Source organism: Melanerpes formicivorus, unplaced genomic scaffold, assembly GCF_026170545.1.
Source record: "Melanerpes formicivorus ecotype bairdi unplaced genomic scaffold, bMelFor1.0.p_v2 SCAF_334, whole genome shotgun sequence".
NCBI classification, from domain to species: domain Eukaryota; kingdom Metazoa; phylum Chordata; class Aves; order Piciformes; family Picidae; genus Melanerpes; species Melanerpes formicivorus.
The window spans coordinates 140001-147500 of NW_027142686.1; positions in this window are offsets into that span (position 1 = coordinate 140001).

A 7500-nucleotide genomic window follows, 5' to 3' on the forward strand; every position below is an offset into this window, starting at 1 on the left:
GTCTACTCGCCGAGGGAGAGCACGTCTACTCGCCGAGGGAGAGCACGTCTACTCGCCCAGGGAGAGCACGTCTACTCGCCCAGGGAGAGCACGTCTACTCGCCCAGGGAGAGCACGTCTACTCGCCCAGGGAGAGCACGTCTACTCGCCCAGGGAGAGCACGTCTACCTCCCGCCTGAGGGAGAGCACGGGGGGGGGGGACAAAGACAGGCGGCAGCAGCTTCGGTGAACGTCACCCGGGAGGAGACTGGGGCCCTCCCGGGACCGTCCCGGGAAGACGACGTTCGGCACGAGATCCCGGCCGCGGCCGGACCGGCTCGAAGCCTCGCGGTCCCGGCAGCAGCCGGAGCCGCTCGCCGCCTCGGGCTCCCGGCCCCCTACAGATCCGGCGACTCGTTCGCGGGCGGCGGGGGGAGGCAGTGGAGGGGGTGCGGGGAGAAGCGGCAGCGGAGGCGGAGGGGGGGGGGGCTCGAAGACAGCCGGCAGCCGCTTCGGTGAACGTCACCCAGGAGGCGATCGGGGCCGTCCCGGGGCCGTCCCGGGATGCCGGCTTCCGGCACGGGGTCCCGGCCGCGGCCGGACCGGCTCGTATCCCCGCGGCTCCGGCAGGGGGGGGGGGGGCTCGAAGACAGCCGGCAGCCGCTTCGGAGAACGTCACCCGGCCGGCGACCGCGGCCGTTCCGGGGCCGTCCCGGGAAGCCTGCGACAGGCACGGGGTCCCGGCCTCGGCCGGACCCGCACTGGGTGCCGCCGCCTCGGGCTCTCGGGACGGTATGGATCCGCCGACTCGTTCGCCGGCGGCGGGGGGAGGCAGTGGAGGGGGTGCGGGGAGAAGCGGCAGCGGAGGCGGAGGGGGGGGGGGGCTCGAAGACAGCCGGCAGCCGCTTCGGTGAACGTCACCCGGCCGGCGACCGGGGCCGTCCCGGGGCTGTCCGGGGATGCCGGCTTCCGGCACGGGGTCCCGGCCGCGGCCGGACCGGCTCGAATCCCCGCGGTCCCGACAGCAGCCGGAGCCGCTCGCCGTTCGGGCTCCCGGCCCCCTACAGATCCGGCGACTCGTTCGCGGGCGGCGGGGGGAGGCAGTGGAGGGGGTGCGGGGAGAAGCGGCAGCGGAGGCGGAGGGGGGGGGGGCTCGAAGACAGCCGGCAGCCGCTTCGGTGAACGTCACCCAGGAGGCGATCGGGGCCGTCCCGGGGCCGTCCCGGGATGCCGGCTTCCGGCACGGGGTCCCGGCCGCGGCCGGACCGGCTCGTATCCCCCGCGGCTCCGGCAGGGGGGGGGGGGGCTCGAAGACAGCCGGCAGCCGCTTCGGAGAACGTCACCCGGCCGGCGACCGCGGCCGTTCCGGGGCCGTCCCGGGAAGCCTGCGACAGGCACGGGGTCCCGGCCTCGGCCGGACCCGCACTGGGTGCCGCCGCCTCGGGCTCTCGGGACGGTATGGATCCGCCGACTCGTTCGCCGGCGGCGGGGGGAGGCAGTGGAGGGGGTGCGGGGAGAAGCGGCAGCGGAGGCGGAGGGGGGGGGGGGCTCGAAGACAGCCGGCAGCCGCTTCGGTGAACGTCACCCGGCCGGCGACCGGGGCCGTCCCGGGGCTGTCCGGGGATGCCGGCTTCCGGCACGGGGTCCCGGCCGCGGCCGGACCGGCTCGAATCCCCGCGGTCCCGACAGCAGCCGGAGCCGCTCGCCGTTCGGGCTCCCGGCACCCTACAGATCCGGCGACTCGTTCGCGGGCGGCGGGGGGAGGCAGTGGAGGGGGTGCGGGCAGAAGCGGCCGCGGAGGCGGAGGGGGGGGGGGGGGCTCGAAGACAGCCGTCAGCCGCTTCGGTGAACGTCACCCGGGAGGCGACCGGGACCGGCCCGGGAAGCCATCGTCCGGCCCCGGATCCCGGCCGCGGCCGGACCGGCTCGAATCCCCGCGGCCCCGGCACGGGGGAGGCCCAAAGACTGGCGGCAGCCGCTCCGCTGAACGTCACCCGGCCGGCGACCGGGGCCGTCCCGGGGCCGTCCCGGGATGCCGGCTTCCGGCACGGGGTCCCGGCCGCGGCCGGACCGGCTCGAATCCCCGCGGTCCCGGCAGCAGCCGGAGCCGCTCGCCGTTCGGGCTCCCGGCACCCTACGGATCCGCCGACTCGTTCGCCGGCGGCGGGGGGAGGCAGTGGAGGGGGTGCGGGCAGAAGCGGCAGCGGAGGCGGAGGGGGGGGGGGGCTCGAAGACAGCCGGCAGCCGCTTCGGTGAACGTCACCCGGCCGGCGACCGGGGCCGTCCCGGGGCTGTCCGGGGATGCCGGCTTCCGGCACGGGGTCCCGGCCGCGGCCGGAGCGGCTCGAATCCCCGCGGGTCCCGGCAGCAGCCGGAGCCGCTCGCCGTTCGGGCTCCCGGCACCCTACAGATCCGGCGACTCGTTCGCCGGCGGCGGGGGGAGGCAGTGGAGGGGGTGCGGGGAGAAGCGGCAGCGGAGGCGGAGGGGGGGGGGGGGCTCGAAGACAGCCGGCAGCCGCTTCGGTGAACGTCACCCGGGAGGCGACCGGGACCGGCCCGGGAAGCCATCGTCCGGCCCGGGATCCCGGCCGCGGCCGGACCGGCTCGAATCCCCGCGGCCCCGGCACGGGGGAGGCCCAAAGACTGGCGGCAGCCGCTTCGCTGAACGTCACCCGGCCGGCGACCGGGGCCGTCCCGGGGCCGTCCCGGGATGCCGGCTTCCGGCACGGGGTCCCGGCCGCGGCCGGACCGGCTCGAATCCCCGCGGTCCCGGCAGCAGCCGGAGCCGCTCGCCGTTCGGGCTCCCGGCACCCTACGGATCCGCCGACTCGTTCGCCGGCGGCGGGGGGAGGCAGTGGAGGGGGTGCGGGCAGAAGCGGCAGCGGAGGCGGAGGGGGGGGGGCTCGAAGACAGCCGGCAGCCGCTTCGGTGAACGTCACCCGGCCGGCGACCGGGGCCGTCCCGGGGCCGTCCGGGGATGCCGGCTTCCGGCACGGGGGTCCCGGCCGCGGCCGGAGCGGCTCGAATCCCCGCGGTCCCGGCAGCAGCCGGAGCCGCTCGCCGTTCGGGCTCCCGGCACCCTACAGATCCGGCGACTCGTTCGCCGGCGGCGGGGGGAGGCAGTGGAGGGGGTGCGGGGAGAAGCGGCAGCGGAGGCGGAGGGGGGGGGGGGGCTCGAAGACAGCCGGCAGCCGCTTCGGTGAACGTCACCCGGGAGGCGACCGGGACCGGCCCGGGAAGCCATCGTCCGGCCCGGGATCCCGGCCGCGGCCGGACCGGCTCGAAGCCCCGCGGCCCCGGCACGGGGGAGGCCCAAAGACTGGCGGCAGCCGCTTCGCTGAACGTCACCCGGCCGGCGACCGGGGCCGTCCCGGGGCCGTCCCGGGATGCCGGCTTCCGGCACGGGGTCCCGGCCGCGGCCGGACCGGCTCGAATCCCCGCGGTCCCGGCAGCAGCCGGAGCCGCTCGCCGTTCGGGCTCCCGGCACCCTACGGATCCGCCGACTCGTTCGCGGGCGGCGGGGGGAGGCAGTGGAGGGGGTGCGGGCAGAAGCGGCCGCGGAGGCGGAGGGGGGGGGGGGGCTCGAAGACAGCCGTCAGCCGCTTCGGTGAACGTCACCCGGGAGGCGACCGGGACCGGCCCGGGAAGCCATCGTCCGGCCCCGGATCCCGGCCGCGGCCGGACCGGCTCGAAGCCCCGCGGCCCCGGCACGGGGGAGGCCCAAAGACTGGCGGCAGCCGCTTCGCTGAACGTCACCCGGCCGGCGACCGGGGCCGTCCCGGGGCCGTCCCGGGATGCCGGCTTCCGGCACGGGGTCCCGGCCGCGGCCGGACCGGCTCGAATCCCCGCGGTCCCGGCAGCAGCCGGAGCCGCTCGCCGTTCGGGCTCCCGGCACCCTACGGATCCGGCGACTCGTTCGCCGGCGGCGGGGGGAGGCAGTGGAGGCGGTGCGGGGAGAAGCGGCAGCGGAGGCGGAGGGGGGGGCGGGGGGGACGATAGTGGCGGGGGGCGGGGGGTGCTCGAAGGCAGCCGGCAGCCGGTTCGGTGAACATTCGCCGGGGCGGGGGGGCGACCTGTCCGTGCCCGGGGCAGCCCCGGGAAGCCGGCAGCCAGCACGGGGTCCCGGCAGCACCTGTTCCCTGCCCTGGGACTTGCCGTGCCCGGCGGCCGGTTGCCGGGTGGGGGGGAGCGATGAGAGGCGGGGCGCAGCGGCCGGGGCAGCGCCGGGCCGCAGCGGGGGGCTGGGCGGGTGGGGTAGGCGTCGAGCGGCAAGCCCTCGGCTGCAGCGAATGTTCGGCGGTGCGGGGCGGGGGGGGGACGGGACGACACGTTGGGGGCGCCGAGTCCGAGCCACCCCCGGCCCCAGGGGCGGCCGGAGGGGGAGGCCGGTGCCTGGCCCTGGGAGCTGCTGGGCGCCGGATGGCCGAGGGTGCGTCAGAAGCCGCCCGAGCGGTCGAGCAGGTCCTCCAGAAAGGCCTAGGGTGGCTTCGAGGGCCCCGGGAGCAGTCGAGGGAGGCCTCCAGGCAGGTCTGGAGTGGATGGGAGGCCTTCCAAAGCAGACAAGGGAGGCTGCCAGCGGGGCCTAGGCTGGCACTGCAGCCTGTAAATGGTTGGGGGGGGGGCCTCTGGTGCGGCCTGGAGTCTCTGGGTGGCGTCCAGAGAGGTGCAAAAGATCCTCTGGTGCGGCCTGTGGTGGCGGAGAAGCCTGCAGAGCGTGCGGGGGAGGCTTCTGGTGCGGCCTGGGGTGGGTCGGAAGCCTGCAGAGCGTGCGGGGGAGGCTTCTGTTGGGGCCTGGGGTGGGTCAGAAGCCTACAGAGCGTGCGGGGGAGGCTTCTGGTGCGGCCTGGGGTGGGTCGGAAGCCTGCAGAGCGTGCGGGAGAGGCTTCTGTTGGGGCCTGGGGTGGCTGAGAAGCCTGCAGAGCGTGCGGGAGAGGCTTCTGCTGCGGCCTGGGGTGGCTGAGAAGCCTGCAGAGCGTGCGGGAGAGGCTTCTGCTGCGGCCTGGGGTGGCTGAGAAGCCTGCAGAGCGTGCGGGAGAGGCTTCTGGTGCGGCCTGGGGTGGCTGAGAAGCCTGCAGAGCGTGCGGGAGAGGCTTCTGCTGCGGCCTGGGGTGGCTGAGAAGCCTGCAGAGCGTGCGGGAGAGGCTTCTGCTGCGGCCTGGGGTGGCTGAGAAGCCTGCAGAGCGTGCGGGAGAGGCTTCTGCTGCGGCCTGGGGTGGCTGAGAAGCCTGCAGGGCGTGCGGGAGAGGCTTCTGCTGCGGCCTGGGGTGGGTGGGAAGCCTGCAGAGCGTGCGGGGGAGGCTTCTGGTGCGGCCTGGGGTGGCTGAGAAGCCTGCAGAGCGTGCGGGGGAGGCTTCTGGTGCGGCCTGGGGTGGCTGAGAAGCCTGCAGAGCGTGCGGGAGAGGCTTCTGGTGCGGCCTGGGGTGGCTGAGAAGCCTGCAGAGCGTGCGGGGGAGGCTTCTGGTGCGGCCTGGGGTGGCTGAGAAGCCTGAAGAGCGTGCGGGAGAGGCTTCTGCTGCGGCCTGGGGTGGCTGAGAAGCCTGCAGAGCGTGCGGGGGAGGCTTCTGGTGCGGCCTGGGGTGGCTGAGAAGCCTGCAGAGCGTGCGGGAGAGGCTTCTGGTGCGGCCTGGGGTGGCTGAGAAGCCTGCAGAGCGTGCGGGAGAGGCTTCTGCTGCGGCCTGGGGTGGCTGAGAAGCCTGCAGAGCGTGCGGGGGAGGCTTCTGGTGCGGCCTGGGGTGGGTCGGAAGCCTGCAGAGCATGCGGGGGAGGCTTCTGCTGCGGCCTGGGGTGGCTGAGAAGCCTGCAGAGCGTGCGGGGGAGGCTTCTGGTGCGGCCTGGGGTGGCTGAGAAGCCTGCAGAGCGTGCGGGAGAGGCTTCTGGTGCGGCCTGGGGTGGCTGAGAAGCCTGCAGTGCGTGCGGGGGAGGCTTCTGCTGCGGCCTGGGGTGGCTGAGAAGCCTGCAGAGCGTGCGGGAGAGGCTTCTGCTGCGGCCAGGGGTGGGTCGGAAGCCTGCAGAGCTTGCGGGGGAGGCTTCTGGTGCGGCCTGGGGTGGGTCGGAAGCCTGCAGAGCATGCGGGGGAGGCTTCTGCTGCGGCCTGGGGTCTCTGGGTGGCCTCTAGAGAGGTGCAAAAGACCCTCTGGGTTGGGCTGGGGTGGCTCTTGGACCCCTGCCACACAGTGGAGAGAGGCCTCCGGCCCGCCACCTGTGTCCCTGTGTGCCTGAGTGCCTGTGTCCCTGTGTCCCTGTGTCCCTGTGTCCCTGAGTGCCTGAGTGCCTGTGTCCCTGTGTCCCTGTGTCCCTGTGTCCCTGAGTGCCTGAGTGCCTGTGTCCCTGTGTCCCTGTGTCCCTGAGTGCCTGAGTGCCTGAGTGCCTGTGTCCCTGTGTCCTTGTGTCCCTGTGTCCCTGTGTGCCTGAGTGCCTGTGTCCCTGTGTCCCTGTCTGTGTACCTGTGTGCGAGTGTCCGGCACGCCACCCAGCGGCGGCGGGCAAGCAGGTAGGCGGGTGGGCGGGCCGGCGAGGGCCAGTGTGAGTTTGGGGGGTGGGAGGGGAGGCGGCAGCTGGAAGCGTCAGAGGAGGGGGCGTGGCTCCGGCTGGCCCCGGGAGCAGGTTCCCGGGACCGGGACCGGCTGGACCCGGCGGGTGGTTGATCCCGGGGCGGGGGGCAGAGGCGGCGGGAAGCGGCAGCTGCGTGTGCGGCGGGGGGGTGGAGGGCGAACCGCGGCGGGAAGCGGATGCTTCAGAGCAGGTTACGGGGGCGGGGACGGACGACACCACCTGTCCCCGCCCCGGGACGGGCTGGACCCGGCGCCCTGGACCCGGCGCCGTGTACCCGCCGCCGCCCCCCGCCGCCGCCCCCCCTCCGCCACCCCGGGACCCCCGACGTTTTTTGGCGCCCGCGCCTTTTTTTGCTCCCCGCCTGCCCGCGCTGCCCCGGGCCCTCCCCCGGGGCGGGGCGGGAGGGAGGGACGGACGGACGGGTAGCCGGGGATCTCCGAGCGCGCGCCACCAGACCGAGGCGGGTCCCGGCGGCGGCGGCGGCGGCGGCGGCGGCGGCGGCAGCAAGCGACGGCGGGGGGGGCAGGCTAGGGAGAGAGGGGGAGCGGCATGCGGTAGGGCTGGGGGGTTTGTTTCGGGGGGGAGGGGTGGGGGGGGGGTGGCAGCGGTCAGCGAGAGCGGGGAGAGGGGGAGCGGCATGCGGTAGGGCTGGGGTGTTTTTGGGGTGGGGGCGTTGGGGGGATTAGCGGGCGGGCGGGCAGCCGAGCCAAGCGGCAAGCCGGGGGGGCGGGCGAGGGCGGCTTTAGGGCCGGAGGAGCGGAGCGCAACCTCCCCCGTGCAGGCTCCAGCGTGGAGAGCAGCAAGTTTTTGGGGACGGGGGACGACGGACGGGAGGGGCAGCGGCGAGAGGCTAGCTGCGGCAAGGGGCACCGGCACGGCCGCCCTAACAGCGCCGCCTCGGTCGCAGGGGTTAGAGAGCAGCCGGGCAGCCCGGGAGGGAAGCGGCAGCCCGCGAAGGGGGGAAGGGGGG